The sequence below is a fragment of the Salvelinus alpinus genome, chromosome 29, assembly GCF_045679555.1.
Source record: "Salvelinus alpinus chromosome 29, SLU_Salpinus.1, whole genome shotgun sequence".
Taxonomy (NCBI): Eukaryota; Metazoa; Chordata; class Actinopteri; order Salmoniformes; family Salmonidae; genus Salvelinus; species Salvelinus alpinus.
Window position 1 is genome coordinate 25162430 of NC_092114.1, and position 23606 is coordinate 25186035.

Sequence of the window (23606 nt, forward strand, 5' to 3'; positions counted from 1 at the left end):
ATGCAGATAACAAGCAACACACATATGGACTCAAGGCAGTATACCCTGAACGTACAAAACATAAGGACACTTGCTCTTTCCATGACATAGACTGACCAGGTGAATCCAGGTGAAAGCTATGATCCCAACTTGATGTCACTTGTTAAATCCATTTCAATCAGTGTAGATGAAGGGGAGGAGACAGGTTAAAGAAGGATTTTTAAGTCTTGAGACAATTGAGACATGGATTGTGTATGTGTGCCACTAATAGAGGGTTGAATATTTAAGTGCCTTTCAACAGGGTATGGTAGTAGGTTTAAGGCGCACTGGTTTGTGTCAACAACTGCAACACTGCTCGGTTTTTCACACTCAACAGTTTTTCGTGTGTGTCTAGAATGGTACACCACCCAAAGGACATCCAGACAACATTGGAGTCAACATGGGCCAGCAGCTCAATATTAGGAAGGTGTTCCTAATGTTTGGTATACTCAGCGTAGTTATCATTATGCTAAAAGAGATTGGACAAAAAGCTGACTGAATACAACACTTTACCACATAAACTACTAGACACAGATACAGCACATAGAATAGTACAACCTTTGAAGAAATGAGGTACATTATATGGCAGGGGCCTGATCAGGGGTAGTAGTATTGGGTCTAGCAGCTTGCTCTTGCTGCATACATTCTCACAGACACACAGCCACCATGTACGGCATGGGGAGAGCCAGCAGGCCGCCACAATCACTCCCAGCATGCCGTCCCTAAACTATTAGTCACAGCTAGATGCACGTCCAACACCGTGCTGTGTGCTGTGCTTTACTTTGGAGGAAGACCTTGTCTATTATTTACACATGGAGAACTTACACAAACACCACTGTGGTATCGCTGCATTGCTTAAACACTTTCTTACGGTTCTCTAGGCCTGGTTCCTCAAGGGTAGGGAAGTAAAGGACCCATGTGATTTGCTATTCCAGCTCTTTATGACACTGGCTAGTGTTACGCTAGTGCCGTGTCAGTGTGGCCTGGGTCAGAATAACCCTGGGTCAGACCATTATGGAGGCATTCTAACTGAGATTACTGCTACCCGCCCAGCCTGCCTTAATGGCAGATGCACTTTGGCCAGCCCTGTGGCAGTCGTGGCATAATGGCTTCAGAATCGCTGGCCTCCAGATGGCCTACACAGACTCCATGCCACGATGTCCTGGCTGGGCCCTGGTTTTGTGTCGGCTCCATTGTCAACAAGAGCCTCCCATTCACACCGCCTTTCAATGGCGTTCAATGGAAAACATTCCATGAGAGGCTGGCATTGAGACATATAATTAGAGTAATTCTCAATCAAAACGATGCTATTTGTTTAATGGTATTATATGATATACTATATTGTACACACAGATATCCCTATTGGCTGGGTCATGCTATTCAATTCATAAGGATCGCTGCTGAAGATTATGCTCCCCCGAAATAAGAAGGGACAGAATCAATTTGAACCCTGTCCAAGTCATTTTCAGAGGAACATAAATTTGCTGGCAATACAATATGTGTGTGATATGAAAGTGTTCCAGGGAGTCTCGAGGATGGCTCTGCTAGAGGTTGCATGTAAAGTAGCAGCACACCGCAATAGCAGCAGCAGTAGTGGTAGCCTTGCAGTGCATCGGTTTCTCTTGGCATTGAAGAAGTAATACACTCAAGTGGTAATTTATTATCCACACTGTGAGAGGAATAGATCAGGGTGCCATCTGGAGAACTAGCTAGCTGCCATTTCACTGGCAACACTGGGGCCTGATAACTGCCCTGCCTTTCCTGCCTGTCTCCTCTTGCTAATTCTGCACCACTACCAATGAGATCACACACACAAAGCACATCCGATCTCCATGTTACATCTGTGTTAATGGTTGTGAACATAGCTTACATGATGAGTGCATCCACTGGTTCCATGTGGCTAACACCGTGTAGTGCAGAAAGTATTTTCCATGCTGTTGGCTATGATGCTAGCACCTCTTTGGGGAGCGCTTGTGTGCATGGGATCGTATACAGAGAGCTGCAGGACTTCCTGGTATGTTATCTGTTCTCTCCACATTGTTGAATATGCAAGCCCCAGTAGTCCCATCCTTTGTAGGTTAATAGGCTCTGTCATACCATATGTAAGACAAGACTTGTGCTGACTACATTGGGGCGGCTGTTGCTGCGGAGTAGGAACCACATGCATGCATATGATACAACAGTGTTTCCCAACTCCGGTCCTCCAGTACCCCCAACAGCACACATTTATGTTGTAGCCCTGGACAAAAACACCTGATTCAACTTGTCAAGAGATTGATGATTAGTTGACAAGTAGAATCAAGTAGAATCAGAGTTTGTCTGGGGCCACAACAAAAATATGTACTGCGACTTCCCGGGTGGCGCAGTGGTTTAAGGCACTGCATCGCAGTGCTAGCTGTGCCACCAGAGATTCTGGGTTTGAGCCCAGGCTCCTCCGACACATTGTTGTGGCTGGCTTCCGGGTTGGATGTGCATTGTGTCAAGAAGCAGTGCGGCTTGGTTGGGTTGTGTTTCGGAGGACGCATGGCTCTTGACCTTTGCCTCTCCTGAGTCTGTACGGAAGATGCAGCGATGAGACAAGACTGTAACTACTACCAATTGGATACCATGAAATTGGGGAGAGAAAAAGGGGGTAAAATAAAATAAAAATGTACTGCTGAGGGTACTGGAGGACAGGAGTTGGGAAACACTGTGCTAACACACCACGCAGACATTCTCAGACTGAGCACTTTACTCTTAGTACGATACATGGCTAACTGTCTGCTGCCTGCCCTTCCTGGTTTCTCCTGGTCTTGTCTGTGATTTGCTGTGAAGGGCCAATATGCCTCACAGCTCTAATTGCACCACACACTGCCATGAGAGATTAGGGATGGGGCTGTGACAGATGAGAATATGAAGTCACAAACTGCGTCCCAAATGGTACCCTATTCCCTTATTGGTGCACTATTTTTGATCAGGGCACATAGGGCTCGGGTCAAAAGAAGTGCACTAAATAGGGAATAGGGTGCCATATGGCACAAAACCAGACAGGCACAGACGTCCTGTAGCAACTGGTGAGTGGTAATAGGTCTGGACGCAATCAACACCCGAACGGACAGAGCAGTGTGTGGGGGGTAAAGTCATATGGTCATTGAGGATTGCATGGGACTCAAACATTGGGGAAGCTAGTATTTGTTGACATGTTTTGTCATTGTTAGCTAGCTTGAGAAGGTGAAAAGCTGCTGATGCTGGGAGGACGTCGCTATGGCAAAATGAATTACATATCACAACAGTTCAAGATGGCCACTTCATTTGCACAGCCCTGCTTAACATTAGCAAGAGTATTTAGTTGTACAGTAGTACAGGCATGTCATTCATTGAAAACAATATACTACGTATAGTCATGCTTTCTCATTTAATTGAGTCAATCCTGAATAGTATTATGAAATAGCCCTCCAAGAGCAGATGCTGAGAGAGAGAGGAAGTAGGATGGCCAGTTCAGTTATTGCAGTTGATTGCGTTCAGGCCCAATTGGTTAAACTAAAGCCTTCTAAGCTCATCCCTGTCTCCACTCCTTCATATTCCACGTTAACAATAACAAGTAGATAAATGCCATGCTTCTTTTCTACGCTGCCCACACCGACTCCCAGAGAAACAGCCAGCCAGTGAGCCAGCCAGCATCCATCCCCCATCTGTTTGCAGATAATAAAACACACAGCCCAGGCCCAAGCCATAATGAAAAATCCACCCAATTAAGATGTACTATTTATCCTCTCCACCACTCCCCTGAAGGGAGTAATTCATGTAAGATTGAAGAGAAGAGGGCTTTTTAAGTCACCACCGACTGTGTGAACGCTACAGAGATAACTAAGCCCTATGTGTGCCCGAGGTATAAATTATGAATCACCATGGTCATGAACGGCCATCATTTTTTGGGGAGGAGGTAGATTTTGAGATGTATTCTGGATATAAGGCGATGCCGCGGTTTAGTCGAAGCATCCCGATCTTCCCACAGTCTCCTTCCCATCCCATTACCAATGTATAGTTTCCAATTAACGAGTGTAATGCGGGTTCCACCTACAGTACGTCTGCCGGGAGCCTGTTAAACCACCACAGACTCAGCGGAGTGAGCGGAGACTGAGGCCGTGTCCCAAATGGCAACGTGTTCCATTTACAGTGCACTACGTTTGACCAAGGCCAGTTGGGCTCTGTCTGGTCGCTCTGGTCAAAAGCAATTCAGTCTCTATGGAATAGGGTTTTATTTGGGACACAGCCTGAATGGAGGCATGGAAAATAATGGAAGCAGCTTAAAGTGAAGAGCACTGCCTTGGGCATCGGTCGGTGGTGTATAGTCCACCAGAATGACTGAACACAAACAGTTCCATGGTGCGGAGGAGCTGCCTGACCAAAATACAGGAAGAGGAGGGAGAGGCACGGCGAGGTTGTTCCTCTGTACACGCTTATCCAAGGACCCATCCTACAGAGCATGCATAATAAATAACACTTTCAAAGCTAAATCTAAAGCTTCACAGGATTACACAAATCCACAACACATCTGTGACCTGACATGATTCTAGAACACAATAGACACATTACAGTCCTAACATCAAATCTGGTGTTCCATAGGCCTAATTACCAAAGTCCAAGATTGTCAATATTTACAGTGTCATTAATTAGCCCCAACAAGGAGTGGCTTTAATGCTAGTAATTAGTGACAGTGATGCTGTACTGTATGTACAGTATGTATTATCCAAGCCTCAACACCCTCCACATGTGCCTTTTGTTAGTGTTGGCCATCTCCTTCCCTTCTCAATCTCCATGGCTAACACTGAAGGTTACTATTGTAGCTCTAAGGCACTGCTTCTATTGGAGATTAACTGTCTCTCTCTCTCTCTCTCTCTTTCTCTCTCTCCCCCATCGCTATCTCCAGCATCTCTCTTTCTCTCTCCCCTATCTCTCTCTCTCTCTATTAGAGCTTCTCCCTGATGAGCCCTGGCTAGGACCTGTTTGTTCATCATAACTAGGGTACGGGTAGGGCTCGGGTATCACTAAATTGATCATTAACATTTTGAAACTGAGTTATTTGCGCGTGCTCTGCTGCGCAGTACAGTCATATCTGACTAAGTTCCTAACATGGTGTCAGAAGAGCTTCAACCTCGTCAAATATAAGACAGGAGACAATATTCCTTGAGTTTTGTCGGAGTTTAAAGTGACAAAAAGTAGCTAACAGCTCACTGCTCTCTCATGTCTCGTCATTGAGCAGAGCAGCCCAAGCGGAGCCGTTGCTATGGTTACTCATTGACTCAGAGCCCCCATGAGCAGAATGCATGCAGAGCGAGCTGCCTGCTAGCAGAGAGCAAGTGACAGACAGAGAAGAGCATCAAATGGATTTACTAACGTATTAAGTTATTTCTGATTTCAGGTTTCGTGCAGGGCTGGCTGCTTTAAGTTTGGCAGAAACAATCGGGCCTGGGTAGGGTAGGGCCTGAATATTGCGGTCATGGGTAGGGCTCGAGCTTAAAATGTGTCCCCAACGGGTCTCTACTTTCTATTTCTCCCCCATCCTCTCGATCTCTCTCTCGATCTCTCTCTCGATCTCTCTCTCGATCTCTCTCTCTCGATCTCTCTCGATCTCTCTCTCGATCTCTCTCTCTCTCGATCTCTCTCTCTCGATCTCTCTCTCTCTCTCGATCTCTCTCTCTCTCGATCTCTCGATCTCTCTCTCTCTCTCTCTCTCTCTCTCTCTCTCTCTCTCTCTCGATCTCTCTCTCTCTCTCTCTCTCTCGATCTCTCTCTCTCTCTCTCTCTCTCTCTCTCTCTCTCTCGATCTCTCTCTCTCTCTCTCTCTCTCTCTCTCTCTCTCTCTCTCTCTCTCTCTCTCTCTCTCTCTCTCTCGATCTCTCTCTCGATCTCTCTCTCGATCTCTCTCTCTCTCTCGATCTCTCTCGATCTCTCTCTCTCTCGATCTCTCTCTCTTGATCTCTCTCTCTCTCGTTCTCTCTCTCTCGATCTCTCTCTCTCTCGATCTCTCTCTCTCTCTCTCTCGATCTCTCTCTCTCTCTCTCTCTCTCTCTCTCTCTCTCTCTCTCTGTACTAGCTATAAACTGGGAGATTCTGTTGAATCAATATTTCACTGCATCACTTGAACAATGTGCAGTGTCTCTAGCTCCCTTGCCCTTCAGACCTGCACTGCCTAAATGGGTATAGCTGTGGAGCTTGGTGTGAACAGTGGGATTCCTATTCAGAGTGAGCGAGAGAGAGAGAGAGAGAGAGAGAGAGAGAGAGAGAGAGAGAGAGAGAGAGAGAGAGATAGATTTCCTATAATTTGTCATCACTGTTGAGAACAAGAGCGCTTTATATCCCATCAGTCAACTGACAGGCGCTCCGAGTGACTGAGTGACCGTTTTAATTACGCCACAAGAGAGACAAGACAACACGGGGCGACCCACGTCCCTAATTAACCCCTAGGTAGCGACACAGGGGATAAGCAGAGGGAACCTTCCTCTGAACCCTTGACCTTGTCTCATCAGTGGATTATCAATCAATGTGAATAAGTATGCTTTCTTAGACAAAAAATGTATAGATTAGTTCACATGCTCAATACTGCTGTTTCATGCTACTAAGTCACCAATGAGATGATTGATGAATCTATTTATGTGCTATGTACAAGAGGTGGTGGGGGTGATGGGAAATACTGATGGGTATATGATTAACTCTTATCTAAACTGTTGAACCACAAACAGTATGGCAGCTCCCCGGGGGGACATAGAGGGGAAGGAGAGGGGTAGGGAGACAGGGATGGGGGGAGAGAGGAAAAGCGGCCCCCTCGCTGTGTGTTGTTGTAAGTGTAGAGCTTGTTTTCACCTTGGCACGCTGCCTTCCCCTCTCAGTCTCTTTCTTCCCCTCTGTCCCCTCCCCACATCGCATCCCTCTATTCGCCACCCCAACACTTGTGTCTGCCACCTTATCATCACAACTAAAGCCTGGGCCCGTGGCCACACCTCGGGTCAGCCTTTAAGAAGGAGGACCGCATCTTTCTCAATGCTGCTAAGGTTTCTGAGCTGAGGATGCCTGGCACACAGACAGTGTCATCAAAACAGAATACAAATTCACTTCCTCTAAAGTTAAACCAATCAAACACTGTTGGGATGACAGCAAAATGACAGTCATTAGACAAGCTTCACTGAAATCACACCTTCACGTTTGGCTTTTTACCCAAAACATTTTGGGGGGGAGACACACTCACACCTCAGATGCAATTAGAATGGAAGATGAGTGACATTGTTTCAAATTGATTTTCAGCTTTTCGCACTGGAATGTCCCTCCATAACACAAATCTAACTCTAGGCACTTTCCTGATATAGTGGAGTAAAAAACGCTAGCTCTTCTGGGCATGGCCACTTACATCAATTTGACGGGAGGGAAAATCCTCATTGACATGTGCGTATGATAGCAGACAAACACAGTCATGTAACATTTCAATTAAAGAGATAAGTACATCATTTTGATATCTGTCACACAAAAAACATATCGGTCTTAATCAAAAGATAATCAAAAGTCTATCTAGACTGTTAGTACTACTGGGCCTGTCTGTCTAGACTGTTACTACCGGGCCTGTCTATCTAGAGTGTTACTACTACTTAGCCTGTCTGTCTAGACTGTTAGTACTACTGGGTCTGTCTGTCTAGAATGTTACTACCGGGCCTGTCTATCTAGACCGTTACTACTACTGGACCTGTCTGTCTAGACTGTTCGTACTACTGGGCCTGTCTGTCTAGACTGTTACTACCGGGCAAGTCTATCTAGACTGTTACTACTACTGGGCCTGTCTTTCAAGACCGTTACTCCTAGGCCGGTCTGTCTAGACTGTTACTAGTACTGGGCCTGTCTGTCTAGAATGTTACTACTACTGGGCCCGTCTATCGAGACTGTTACTACTGGGCCTGTCTGTCTAGACTTTTAGTACTACCGGGCCTTTCTTTCTAGACTGTTACTACTGGGCCTGTCTATCTAGACTGTTACTACTACTGAGCATGTCTGTCTAGACTGTTAGCACTACTGGGCATGTCTGTCTAGACTGTTACTACCGGGCCTGTCTATCTAGACCGTTACTACTACTGGACCTGTCTATCTAGACTGTTACTACTGGGCCTGTCTATCTAGACTGTTACTACTACTGGGCCTGTCTTCTAGACTGTTACTACTACTGGGCCTGTCTGTCTAGATTGTTACTACTGGGCCTGTCTGTCTAGATTGTTACTACTGGGCCTGTCTGTCTAGACTATTACTACTGGGCCTATCTATCTAGACTGTTACTACCGGGCCTGTCTGTCTAGAATGTTACTACTGGGCCTGTCTGTCTAGAATGTTACTACTGGGCTTGTCTGTCTAGAATGTTACTACTGGGCCTGTCTGTCTAGATTGTTACTACTACTGGGCCCGTCTATCGAGACTGTTACTACCGGGCCTGTCTGTCTAGAATGTTACTACTACTGGGCCTGTCTGTCTAGACTATTACTACTGGGCCTATCTATCTAGACTGTTACTACCGGGCCTGTCTGTCTAGAATGTTACTACCGGGCCTGTCTGTCTAGAATGTTACTACTACTGGGCCCGTCTATCGAGACTGTTACTACTGGGCGTGTCTATCTAGACTGTTACTGCTACTGGGCCTGTCTATCTAGACTGTTACTACTGGGCGTGTCTATCTAGACTGTTACTGCTACTGGGCCTGTCTATCTAGACTGTTACTACTGGGCGTGTCTATCTAGACTGTTACTGCTACTGGGCCTGTCTATCTAGACTGTTAGTACTACTGGGCCTGTCTGTCTAGACTGTTACTACTACTGGACCTGTCTGTCTAGACTGTTACTACTGGTCCTCTGGCTAGACTGTTACTACCGGGCCTGTCTTCTAGACTGTTACTACTGGGCGTGTCTATCTAGACTGTTACTGCTACTGGGCCTGTCTATCTAGACTGTTACTACTGGGCGTGTCTATCTAGACTGTTACTGCTACTGGGCCTGTCTATCTAGACTGTTACTACTGGGCGTGTCTATCTAGACTGTTACTGCTACTGGGCCTGTCTATCTAGACTGTTAGTACTACTGGGCCTGTCTGTCTAGACTGTTACTACTACTGGACCTGTCTATCTAGACTGTTAGTACTACTGGGCCTGTCTGTCTAGACTGTTACTACTACCGGGCCTGTCTTCTAGACTGTTACTACTGGGCGTGTCTATCTAGACTGTTACTACTACTTGGCCTGTCTATCTAGGCTGTTACGACTGGGCCTGTCTTCTAGACTGTTACTACTACTGGGCCTCTGTCTAGACTGTTGCTACCGGGCCTGTCTGTCTAGAATGTTACTACTACTGGGCCCGTCTATCGAGACTGTTACTACTGGGCCTGTTGGTCTAGACTGTTAGTACTACCGGGCCTTTCTGTCTAGACTGTTACTACTGGGCCTGTCTATCTAGACTGTTACTACTACTGAGCATGTCTGTCTAGACTGTTAGTACTACCGGGCCTTTCTGTCTAGACTGTTACTACTGGGCCTGTCTATCTAGACTGTTACTACTACTGAGCATGTCTGTCTAGACTGTTAGCACTACTGGGCATGTCTGTCTAGACTGTTACTACCGGGCCTGTCTATCTAGACCGTTACTACTACTGGACCTGTCTGTCTAGACTGTTCGTACTACTGGGCCTGTCTATCTAGACTGTTACTACTGGTCCTGTCTATCTAGACTGTTACTACTGGGCCTGTCTATCTAGACTGTTACTACTACTGAGCCTGTCTATATAGACTGTTACTACTACTGAGCCTGTCTGTATAGACTGTTAGTACTGGGTCTCAATCTCCTCCATGTCTCGATCTCTCCTTTGTATATTTACTGTAATATCAGGACTGTGTGCATGTTGTTAGATTGATACTCCATAATTGACATTGGAGGGAAGGGGGGGGGGGGGGGAGTATTCAAACCAGCAAACTTTTGGTTACTGGCCCAATGCTCTAACCGTGTGTTCACTGTTAAACCGTAAAGTGTCTATTATATCGACACTAAAACGTGTTCCTTACTCCTTCATCTCCTAAACACTAAGTTTGCGTCCCAAATGGCACGCTATTCCCTTTATAGTGCCCAAATGGCTCTGATCTAAAGTAGTGTGCTATATTGGGAATAGGGTGCCATTTGGTCCAAACACCAGGAACAAGGAAACAAATAAGCACCAGATAAAGGTAGCTAGTAGCTAGCTAGTGAACACGTGGAATATTCCTGGCATGAGGTAGGATTTCATTTGGGCCAAATTAAGCGAGGGTAATGAGTGAACGGAGTCCATCCACAGCCAGAGAGATTGAGCCCAAAGGAGAAACGGAATCCATTCATAGCCAGAGAGATTGAGCCCAAAGGAGAAATGGAATCCATTCATAGCCAGAGAGATTGAGCCCAAAGGAGAAATGGAATCCATTCATAGCCAGAGAGATTGAGCCCAAAGGAGAAATGGAATCCATTCATAGCCTGAGAGATTTAACCCAAAGGAGAAATGGAATCCATCCATAACCTGAGAGATTGAGCCCAAAGGAGAAATGGAATCCATTCATAGCCTGAGAGATTGAGCCCAAAGGAGAAATGGAATCCATTCATAGCCTGAGAGATTTAACCCAAAGGAGAAATGGAATCCATCCATAGCCTGAGAGATTGAGCCCAAAGGAGAAATGGAATCCATTCATAGCCTGAGAGATTGAGCCCAAAGGAGAAATGGAATCCATTCATAGCCTGAGAGATTGAGCCCAAAGGAGAAATGGAATCCATCCATAGCCTGAGAGATTGAGCCCAAAGGAAAAATGGAATCCATTCATAGCCTGAGAGATTGAGCCCAAAGGAGAAATGGAATCCATTCATAGCCTGAGAGATTGAGCCCAAATGAGAAATGGAATCCATCCATAGCCTGAGAGATTGAGCCCAAAGGAAAAATGGAATCCATTCATAGCCTGAGAGATTGAGCCCAAAGGAGAAATGGAATCCATCCATAGCCTGAGAGATTTAACCCAAAGGAGAAATGGAATCCATCCATAGCCTGAGAGATTGAGCCCAAAGGAGAAATGGAATCCATTCATAGCCTGAGAGATTGAGCCCAAAGGAGAAATGGAATCCATTCATAGCCTGAGAGATTGAGCCCAAAGGAGAAATGGAATCCATTCATAGCCTGAGAGATTGAGCCCAAAGGAGAAATGGAATCCATTCATAGCCTGAGAGATTGAGCCCAAAGGAGAAATGGAATCCATTCATAGCCTGAGAGATTTAACCCAAAGGAGAAATGGAATCCATTCATAGCCTGAGAGATTGAGCCCAAAGGAGAAATGGAATCCATTCATAGCCTGAGAGATTGAGCCCAAAGGAGAAATGGAATCCATTCATAGCCTGAGAGATTTAACCCAAAGGAGAAATTGAATCCATTCATAGCCTGAGAGATTGAGCCCAAAGGAGAAATGGAATCCATTCATAGCCTGAGAGATTTAACCCAAAGGAGAAATGGAATCCATTCATAGCCTGAGAGATTGAGCCCAAAGGAAAAATGGAATCCATTCATAGCCTGAGAGATTGAGCCCAAAGGAGAAAAGAAATCCATTCATAGCCTGAGAGATTGAGCCCAAAGGAGAAATGGAATCCATTCATAGCCTGAGAGATTTAACCCAAAGGAGAAATGGAATCCATTCATAGCCTGAGAGATTGAGCCCAAAGGAGAAATGGAATCCATTCATAGCCTGAGAGATTGATCCCAAAGGAGAAATGGAATCCATCCATAGCCTGAGAGATTGAACATAAGGAGAAATGGAATCCATTCATAGCCTGAGAGATTGAGCCCAAAGGAGAAATGGAATCCATCCATAGCCTGAGAGATTGAACATAAGGAGAAATGGAATCTATCCATAGCCTGAGAGGTTAAGAGAGACCTCACAATTGGCTCGTGTATTGTGTTACCAGCCAACAGCTGATAATACAGCAGGAGAGAAGGGTTGTTCTCTATTAAGTGGCATGGTGGTAATGTGATGATAGAGGCTGTGTACAAATGTCACCCTTTTCCCATATATAGTACACTACTTTTCATCAGGGCCCGTAGGGTTCTGGTCAAAAGTAGTGTACTATGTAGGGAATAGGCTACCATTTGGGATGTATCCAGAGAGAGCATCCATTACCAACTCAAATTGGGACTAGTGATTTGGGTGGATGAGAAATACCCGTTTTTATATCGCCATATATTATTCAAACCAAACAGAACTTGTACTCTTGGGAGCTATTCATAAAAAAAATCAATAGAGATCATTTATGATTTTGTTTGTGTATCTTAGGATGTTGGATGTGGGGAAGCTGAGCTTTGGGGACTGTTTCTGTATACCTGGATGTTGGATGTGGGGAAGCTAAGCCTTGGGGACTGTTTGCGTATACCTGGATGTTGGATGTGGGGAAGCTGAGCCTTGGGGACTGTTTGTGTATACCTGGATGTTGGATGTGGGGAAGCTGAGCCTTGGGGACTGTTTGCGTATACCTGGATGTTGGATGTGGGGAGGCTGAACCTTGGGGACTGTTTGCATACACCTGGATGTTTGATGTGGGGAAGCTGAGCCTTGGGGACTGTTTGTGTATACCTGGACGTTGGATGTGGGAAAGCTGAGCCTTGGGGACTGTTTCTGTATACCTGGATGTTGGATGTGGGGAAGCTGAGCCTTGGGGACTGCTGCCATATACCCTTGTACAGCTAAAAGGAGAGGAATACAGTGCAAAAGTATTCATCCTCCTTGGCGTTTTTCCTATTTTGTTGCATTACAACCTGTAATTTAAATTGATTTTTATTTAGATTTCATGTAATGGATATACACAAAATAGTCCAAATTGGTGAAGTGAAATGAAGAAAATTACTTGTTTCAAAAATTTAAAAAAATAAATAAATGGAAAAGTGGTTTGTGCATATGTATTTACCCTCTTTGCTATGAAGCCCCTAAATAAGATCTGGTGCAACCAATTACCTTCATAAGTCACATAATTTGTTAAATAAAGTCCACCTGTGTGCAATCTAAGTGTCACATGATATGTCACATGATCTCAGTATATATACACCTGTTCTGAAAGGCCCCAGAGCCTGCAACACCACTTAGCAAGGGGCACCACCAAGTATGGTACTTCTCCACCACAGGTCAGGGACAAAGTTGTGGAGAAGTATAGATCAGGGTTGGGTTACAAAAAAATATCAGAAACTTTGAACATCCCACGGAGCACCATTAAATCCATTATTAAAACATTTAAAAAATATGGCACTACAACAAACCTGCCAAGAGAGGGCCACCCACCATAACTCACAGACCAGGCAAGGGGGGCATTAATCAGAGAGTCAACAAAGAGACCAAAGATAACCCTAGGGGGGCGCTGTTTTCACTTTGGAAAAAATCGTGCCCAAATTAAACTGCCTCGTACTCTATTCTAGATTGTACAATATGCATATTATTATTACTATTGGATAGAAAACACTCTCAAATTTCTAAAACTGTTTGAATTATATCTGTGAGTAAAACAGAACTCATTTTGCAGCAAACTTCCAGACAGGAAGTGGTCCCGTGTGGCTCAGTTGGTGTGGTCCCGTGTGGCTCAGTTGGTAGAGCATGGCGCTTGCAACGCCAGGGTTGTGGGTTCATTCCCCACGGGGGGGACCAGGATGAATATGTATGAACTTTCCAATTTGTAAGTCGCTTTGGATAAGAGTGTTGAACAAGAGCTCTTGGAATGACGTGTCCAGAATTTCCTTTGTCTACCAAGGTGCGGGAAGTATCTCCATATTGTCTTATGATAAGCGTTCGGTATACACGGCTAATATCTCCGGCTCTGTTTTTATTTGATACATATTAGAAAAACATCATAAAGTAGGTTTTTTCAACCGAGTTTCATCAGTTTATTCAACATTTATTGGGACTTTTGGAGTTTTCCGTTCTTTGCGTCGAGAGAAACTGGGAATGTCATCAACATTGGCTAGCATTGTGGCACGAATTCGACAGGAGAAAAGGACATTCTAAAACCAAACAACGATTTATCCTCGACCTAGGACTCCTTGTACAAGATTCTGATGGAAGGTCAACAAAAGTAAGAACAATTTATGAAGTTATTTCGTATTTCTGTGGAAAATGTTGAGTCCTATTCTCTGAGTTTTGGCGGGCGCTGTCTCGCAATAACGCAAGCTGTTTGTTATGGTAAAGTTATTTTTAAAAATCTAACACGGCGGTTGCATTAAGAACCAGTGTATCTTTCATTTGCCATACAACAAGTATTTTTATGTAAAGTTTATGATGAGTTCTTTGGTCAGATTAGGTGAGTGTCCAAAATAGCTCCGGACATTCTGGTGAATCGATGCTACATATTCACAATGTATAACCACGGTTTGCAGCTCTAAATATGCACATTTTCGAACAAATCATAAGTGTATTGTATAACCTGATGTTATAAGACTGTCATCTGATGAAGTTGGTCAAGGTTAGTGATTAATTTTATATCTTTTGCTGGTTTTTGCAAATTCTATCTATGCGGTGAATAAATGCGGTTGTGTGTTTGGCTATTGTGGTAAGCTAATATAATGCTATATTGTGTTTTCGCTGTAAAACACTTAAAAAATCGAAAATATTGGCTGGATTCACAAGATGTTTATCTTTCATTTGCTGTATGTACACCATGTATTTTTCATAAATGTTTTATGATGAGTATTTAGGTATTTCACGTTGCTCTCTGTAATTATTCTGGCTGCTTTGGTGATATTTTTGATGGTAGCGGCAATGTAAAACTATGATTTATACCTCAAATATGCACATTTTCGAACAAAACATAAATTTATTGTATAACATGTTATAAGACTGTCATCTGATGAAGTTGTTTCTTGGTTAGTGACTAATTATATCTATATTTGGTCGGTTTTGTGATAGCTACCTATGCGGTAGAAACATGGTGAAAATATGCGGTTGAGTCTTTGGCTATTGTGGTTAGCTAATAGAAATACATATTGTGTTTTCGCTGTAAAACATTTTAAAAATCGGAAATGATGGCTGGATTCACAAGATGTTTATCTTTCATTTGCTGTATTGGACTTGTGATTTCATGATATTTATATGCTATTATTTACTTGTGGCGCTATGCTAGGCTATGCTAGTCAGCTTTTACTGATGAGGATGCTCCCGGATCCGGGATGGGTGTTAGGTAAAGGTTAAGGAGCTGCAAATCTCCACAGCGGAGATTGGAGTATCTGTCCATAGGACCAATTTATTCTGTACACTCCATAGAGCTGGGCTTTATGGAAGAGTGGCCAGAAAAAAGCCATTGCTTGAAGAAAAAAATAAGCAAACACGTTTGGTGTTCACCAAAAGGCATGTGGGAGACTCTCCAAACATATGGAAGAAGGTACTCTGGTCAGATGAGACAAAAATGTAGCTTTTTGGCCATCAAGGAAAACGCTATGTTTGGCGCAAACCCAACCCCTCTCATCACCCCGAGAATACCATCCCCACAGTGAAGCATGGGGATGGCAGCATCATGCTGTGGGGATGTTTTTCATCGGCAGGGACTGGGAAACTGGTCAGAATTGAAGGAATGATGGATGGCGCTAAATAAAGGGAAATTCTTGAGGGAAACCTGTTTCAGTCTTCCAGAGATTTGAGACTGGGACGGAGGTTCACCTTCCAGCAGGACAATGACCCTAATCATACTGCTAAAGCAACACTTGAGTGGTTTAAGGGGAATGGCCTAGTCAAGGTGAATGCCCTAGTCAAAGCCCAGACCTCAATCCAATTGAGAATCTGTGGTATGACTTAAAGATTGTGGTACACCAGTGGAACCCATCCAACTTGAAGGAGCTGGAGCAGTTTTGCCTTGAAAAATGGGCAAAAATCCAAGTGGCTAGATGTGTAAAGCTTATAGAGACATACCCCTAGAGACTTGCAGCTGTAATTGCAGCAAAAGGTGGCTCTACAAAGTATTGACTTGGGGGGGGTGAATAGTTATGCACGCTCAAGTTTACAGTTTTTTTGTCTTATTTCTTGTTTGTTTCACAAAAATATATATTTTGCATCTTCAAAGTGGTAGGCATGTTGTGTAAATGTTGTGGGGTGAATAATTTCGCAAGCCACTGTGTACATGGATTGGGAATGTGGAGAGTGCAGTGGCCCAGTGGCTTGTAGTGTATGTAGGGCTGGATCAGCTCTATAGTGGTAAACGTGAAGTAGCCACTATTTTTCCTCAGCAAGGAGGACTCGACATTAAGCCTGCATGTCAACTCCCACCATGTAGGAAATGCACTGGTGTGACTACCTGTATTTTTGGATATGGCTGTGCTTTCAAATTCCCAAACTGAGACTGACCTAGATACAATTATAAAATGCCTTGACTGTAAAATTTATGTTATATTTCATAATTCATATAAACTCATTCCATTGGCTGACTCGGGTCGAGGGCAGCACTCCCTTTTATAGCATCATCGTGGGCCAGTGTTACTGTATTTGTTTAAGGTCTGTGTCAAAAATAGGTCCTCCCTCACCACAAATGCAGAAATCTAGAAAATGCTTTTAAATTTCCTTTTTATCAACTTATTCTTTTTTATTTTTTTATTTTATCAGTGTGAAGGGATATAGCCCTTGTCATAAATAACTCAGCTTGATCTGCCCTTTGCAAAACACATCTCTCTCAGCGCACACACACACACACACGGCCAGGAAAGGTTATGAAAGCAGGTCTGGAGTGAAACTAGAGAGAGAGGACGAGAGATAGACAGAAAGATGGAAAGATTGAGACAGAGAGCAGGAAGGCAGGAGTGGAGGACCCATGAGAGCATTTTGTTTACATGAGCAGGGAATGGACGGCGAGGAGAGGAGAGGAGGTGGGCACAACTATCAAGATGTCACTCAAGGCTGAAGGATTCCACCAGGCCTACATACACACACACACACACACACACACACACACACACACACACACACACACACACACACACACACACACACACACACACACACACACACACACACACACACACACACGCCTATATGCAGGAGGAGGTGATGGATTATAGCAGCAGCATAAATGTGATTACTGTCACATTTCCATCTGTCTGCAGGGACCACATCAACAAACATAAGATTGAGAGGCTGGGGATGAGTATGCAACTTACCCACCACACATGGGTATACATACCATTTAGCTAACCAACCCACCACACATGGGTATACATACCATTTAGCTAACCAACCCACCACACGGGTATACATACCATTTAGCTAACCAACCCACCACACACGGGTATACATACCATTTAGCTAACCAACCCACCACACATGGGTATACATACCATTTAGCTAACCAACCCACCACACGGGTATACATACCATTTAGCTAACCAACCCACCACACATGGGTATACATACCATTTAGCTAACCAACCCACCACACGGGTATACATACCATTTAGCTAACCAACCCACCACACATAGGTATACATACCATTTAGCTAACCAACCCACCACACATGGGTATACATACCATTTAGCTAACCAACCCACCACACATGGGTATACATACCATTTAGCTAACCAACCCACCACACATGGGTATACATACCATTTAGCTAACCAACCCACCACACATGGGTATACATACCATTTAGCTAACCAACCCACCACACGGGTATACATACCATTTAGCTAACCAACCCACCACACATGGGTATACATACCATTTAGCTAACCAACCCACCACACATGGGTATACATACCATTTAGCTAACCAACCCACCACACGGGTATACATACCATTTAGCTAACCAACCCACCACACACGGGTATACATACCATTTAGCTAACCAACCCACCACACATGGGTATACATACCATTTAGCTAACCAACCCACCACACGGGTATACATACCATTTAGATAACCAACCCACCACACATGGGTATACATACCATTTAGCTAACCAACCCACCACACGGGTATACATACCATTTAGCTAACCAACCCACCACACGGGTATACATACCATTTAGCTAACCAACCCACCACACATGGGTATACATACCATTTAGCTAACCAACCCACCACACATGGGTATACATACCATTTAGCTAACCAACCCACCACACACGGGTATACATACCATTTAGCTAACCAACCCACCACACATGGGTATACATACCATTTAGCTAACCAACCCACCACACGGGTATACATACCATTTAGCTAACCAACCCACCACACGGGTATACATACCATTTAGCTAACCAACCCACCACACATGGGTATACATACCATTTAGCTAACCAACCCACCACACATGGGTATACATACGATTTAGCTAACCAACCCACCACACATGGGTATACATACCATTTAGCTAACCAACCCACCACACGGGTATACATACCATTTAGCTAACCAACCCACCACACATGGGTATACATACCATTTAGCTAACCAACCCACCACACATGGGTATACATACCATTTAGCTAACCAACCCACCACACATGGGTATACATACCATTTAGCTAACCAACCCACCACACGGGTATACATACCATTTAGCTAACCAACCCACCACACATGGGTATACATACCATTTAGCTAACCAACCCACCACACATGGGTATACATACCATTTAGCTAACCAACCCGCCACACATGGGTATACATACCATTTAGCTAACCAACCCACCACACATGGGTATACATACCATGTAGCTAACCAACCCACCACACATGGGTATACATACCATTTAGCTAACCAACCCACCACACGGGTATACATACCATTTAGCTAACCAACCCACCACACATGGGTATACATACCATTTAGCTAACCAACCCACCACACGGGTATACATACCATTTAGCTAACCAACCCACCACACATGGGTATACATACCATTTAGCTAACCAACCCACCACACATGGGTATACATACCATTTAGCTAACCAACCCACCACACATGGGTATACATACCATTTAGCTAACCAACCCACCACACATGGGTATACATACCATTTAGCTAACCAACCCACCACACATGGGTATACATACCATTTAGCTAACCAACCCACCACACGGGTATACATACCATTTAGCTAACCAACCCACCACACGGGTATACATACCATTTACACAACCAACCCACCACACCTGGATATTCATACCATTTAGCTAACCAACCCACCACACATGGGTATGCATAACACTGTGTGTGTGTGTGTGTGTGTGTGTGTGTGTGTGTGTGTGTGTGTGTGTGTGTGTGTGTGTGTGTGTGTGTGTGTGTGTGTGTGTGTGTGTGTGTGTGTGTGTGTGTGTGTGTGTGTGTGTGTGTGTGTGTGTGTTTGTCATATCCCCTCAGCGGAAATGCATTTTCTTCCCTCCCCATTAGTACTGCCTGTGTCATGCTCTGTTGGGGATTCATTAAAGGGGAACTGGTTGCACATCAGCTGGTGCTGGTGCTGGTGATCGATACCATGCCCTCTTCAGCCCCACTAATAACCCTGCTGAGCCCCTCCAGCTTCTGGCTGACTGGCTTCTCTTGCACTCTCATATCCTTCCTAACACTCTCTCAGTCTACCCTGATCAACTCTGTCACACCGGGGAAGGAAGTCTTCAACTCAGTCACAGCGTGGGAGGGAGGGTTACATGAAGCTGAGGACGGATGAGGAGGATTACAGCTAATACCCTTGGTCATTAACGGTCGATGGTTGTGATCCTTGTGGTTACGGCTAAGGGAGAGCATTCTGTCCTCTTCCTCATCCGCCTCATCGTTATTACAGTTATCTCCATCAAAATAGTCTTAATCATCCTCACAACACCATGTTCCTCCTCCTCATCCTCCTATGCATTACCTATGTGTCACTTGTCAATCCTTCCAACACATTCACAACTAATTGTTACCATAGTGAAGGTAAAAGGGAGTCTCCTGACACAATGCGGTAACCTTTATGTATTTTAAGTCCTGTTAAAAGTCATATTTTAAGCCACATTGAGAACAAGGGAAGGGAACAAGATTAAACCCTCTCCCACTCAGTGATAGCACTGTTCTACATGACACCTCTCTCACTCTCTCACTCTCTCACTCTCACTCTCTCTCACTCTCACTCTCTCTCACTCCTCAGGCAGCCAGCCGAGCAGACCTTCGCTTTAACACAAGATTGCTTTCCTTTGGACGTGTCTGTCAACCTCTTGACCCTCCTCACCTCTATTTTGTTACCCTTTCCTCCCCCGCTCTCCTCGTCTGTTATCTTCACCACAAAGCATCTCCCTCGCTCTCGCCCCTTTCACCCCATCAGACATCCATCTGTACCCTATCTTCCATGCCCGCTGACAAGAGAGGAGGGGATGTGGGGGAGGAGGAAGAGGAGGAGGCGAGGAGATGGTGGGAGGAGGGGTGGAGGAGCAAGGAGGTGGAGGACGGGGATGAGGTGGTGGGGGGAGGAAGTTGGGGTTGGAGGAGAAGGGAAAGGAAAGGAGGAAAGCACCCCTGCTGACACAACACCGCACAGCCCAGCCTCTTGTTAACTCCTGACCCGCCCAGTGCCTCCTTCTTCCAAGTACGCCCACGCTAGAGAGAGACAGAGAGAGCAACCGAGAAAGATACCATTGATATTTAGAAAAACCCCGGAATACGGTATAAACGGTATATCGCCCAAGCATAGTCACCTCCTCCGCACCATCATGTGAATGGCGATATCTGTCTGTCTGTACATTCCACCCTGTAATTGAATCCTTTTCAAGCTGTGAGCCAGCCGATTCAAGCACTAGTAAATAATCTATATATATGGTTTTGTATTCCTACCATTCATACCATGTTCAAGGCCTGGTTAATTTCCAAATGAAAAACAATAACTCTGAGTGACCTGGGTTATGAATATACTGATTAGAATTCACTTCAGGGAAAAAAAGTAATTCTTAAAATGTCATTCTGGGTTGAAAAATCATTACAGTCTGAGGTCTGCTGAGTTACATAATCTATTGTTTAACCCACTCCTCTTTCTATTCTGGTTAAGCCCAGTTCGCGCTGTTCTGTGAAGGGAGTAGTACACGGCGATGTACCAGATCTTCAGTTTCTTGGCAATTTCTCGCATGGAATAGCCTTCATTCTCAGAACAAGAATAGACTGATGAAAGGTCTTTGTTTCTGGCCATGTTGAGCCATGTTGATGCTCCAGATACTCAACTAGTCTAAAGAAGACCAGTTTTATTGCTTCTTTAATCAGGACAACCCGTTTCAGCTGTACTAAAAGAATTGCAAAGGGTTTTCTAATGATAACTTAACCTTTTGAAATGATAAACTTGGATTAGCTAACACAACGTGCCATTGGAACACAGGAGTGATGGTTGCTGAAAGTGGGCCTCTGTACGCCTATGTAGATATTCCATAAAAAATCTGCCGTTTCCAGCTACAATAGTCATTTACAACATTAACAATGTCTACACTGTATTTCGGATCAATTTGATGTTATTTTCTGTGCTTTTCTTTCAAAAACAAGGACATTTCTAAGTGACCCCAAACTTTTGAACGGTAGTGTGTGTGTGTGTGTGTGTGTGTATATACACTGCTCAAAACAATAAAGGGAACAAAAATAACACATCCTAGATCTGAATGAAATATTCTTATTAAATACTTTTTTCTTTACATAGTTGAATGTGCTGACAACAAAATCACACAAAAATTATCAATGGAAATCAAATGTATCAACCCATGGAGGTCTGGATTTGGAGTCACACTCAAAATTAAAGTGGAAAACCACACTACAGGCTGATCCAACTTTGATGTAATGTCCTTAAAACAAGTCAAAATGAGGCTCAGTAGTGTGTGTGGCCTCCACGTGCCTGTATGACCTCCCTACAACGCCTGGGCATGCTCCTGATGAGGTGGCGGATGGTCTCCTGAGGGACCTCCTCCCAGACCTGGACTAAAGCATCCGCCAACTCCTGGACAGTCTGTGGTGCAACGTGACGTTGGTGGATGGAGCGAGACATGATGTCCCAGATGTGCTCAATTGGATTCAGGTCTGGGGAACGGGCGGTCCATAGCATCAATGCCTTCCTCTTGCAGGAACTGCTGACACACTCCAGCCACATGAGGTCTAGCATCGTTTTGCATTAGGAGGAACCCAGGGCCAACCGCACCAGCATATGGTCTCACAAGGGGTCTGAGGATCTCATCTCGGTACCTAATGGCAGTCAGGCTACCTCTGGCGAGCACATGGAGGGCTGTGCGGCCCCCCAAAGAAATGCCACACCACACCATGACTGACCCACCGCCAAACCGGTCATGCTGGAGGATGTTGCAGGCAGCAGAACGTTCTCCACGGCGTCTCCAGACTCTGTCACGTCTGTCACATGTGCTCAGTGTGAACCTGCTTTCATCTGTGAAGAGCACAGGGCGCCAGTGGCGAATTTGCCAATCTTGGTGTTCTCTGGCAAATGCCAAACGTCCTGCACGGTGTTGGGCTGTAAGCACAACCCCCACCTGTGGACGTCGGGCCCTCATACCACCCTCATGGAGTCTGTTTCTGACCGTTTGAGCAGACACATGCACATTTGTGGCCTGCTGGAGGTCATTTTGCAGGGCTCTGGCAGTGCACCTCCTTGCACAAAGGCGGAGGTAGCGGTCCTGCTGCTGGGTTGTTGCCCTCCTACGGCCTCCTCCACGTCTCCTGATGTACTGGCCTGTCTCCTGGTAGCGCCTCCATGCTCTGGACACTACGCTGACAGACACAGCAAACCTTCTTGTCACAGCTCGCATTGATGTGCCATCCTGGATGAGCTGCACTACCTGAGCCACTTGTGTGGGTTGTAGACTCCGTCTCATGCTACCACTAGAGCGAAAGCACCGCCAGCATTCAAAAGTGACCAAAACATCAGCCAGGAAGCATAGGAACTGAGAAGTGGTCTGTGGTCACCACCTGCAGAACCACTCCTTTATTGGGGGTGTCTTGCTAATTGCCTATAATTTCCACCTTTTGTCTATTCCATTTGCACAACAGCATGTGAAATTTATTGTCAATCAGTGTTGCTTCCTAAGTGGACAGTTTGAATTCACAGAAGTGTGATTGACTTGGAGTTACATTGTGTTGTTTAAGTGTTCCCTTTATTTTTTTGAGCAGTGTATATATACACATGTATTTAACCCCTTATTTTTGGCACTATGTCTCTCTATATAATTCCATCATTTTTTAACTGGCAAAAACGACATGTACCCTATGTGTTCGTGAGAGTCACCTTTGCACAGAGGGGTCACATTAGTGTCCTAATAGTGTGTACCCAAACTGTTCGGATGCTACATGCAATTCTGTGAGACACCTGATTTTCAGGATGTCTCATGGTGTCTCATGGTCTGACAAACACGATCTAGCTCTGTGAACTTTCACGGCAAATGTGGAAGTTCGACATAGGCAGATGTGTTGGATTGAGACGCATCCAATGCAAAAAAACAGATATCTCTATCTTAAGCTGACGGATTCTGATGGGGATTGTTTTATTATGCTAATTCGATTTCCACGGGAGCGCGGACATCGACCTTTGGGGAGTTCTTGAGACTAGGGTCTA

The 23606-nt window shown here is 44.8% G+C and overlaps 1 protein-coding gene across 2 annotated transcripts in view; it reads right to left on the reverse strand.

Moving 5' to 3' along the window:
- Positions 1 to 23606, reverse strand: part of LOC139559367 (CUB and sushi domain-containing protein 3-like) — a 700638-nt gene that overhangs the window by 609808 nt on the left and 67224 nt on the right. The window lies entirely within an intron of this gene.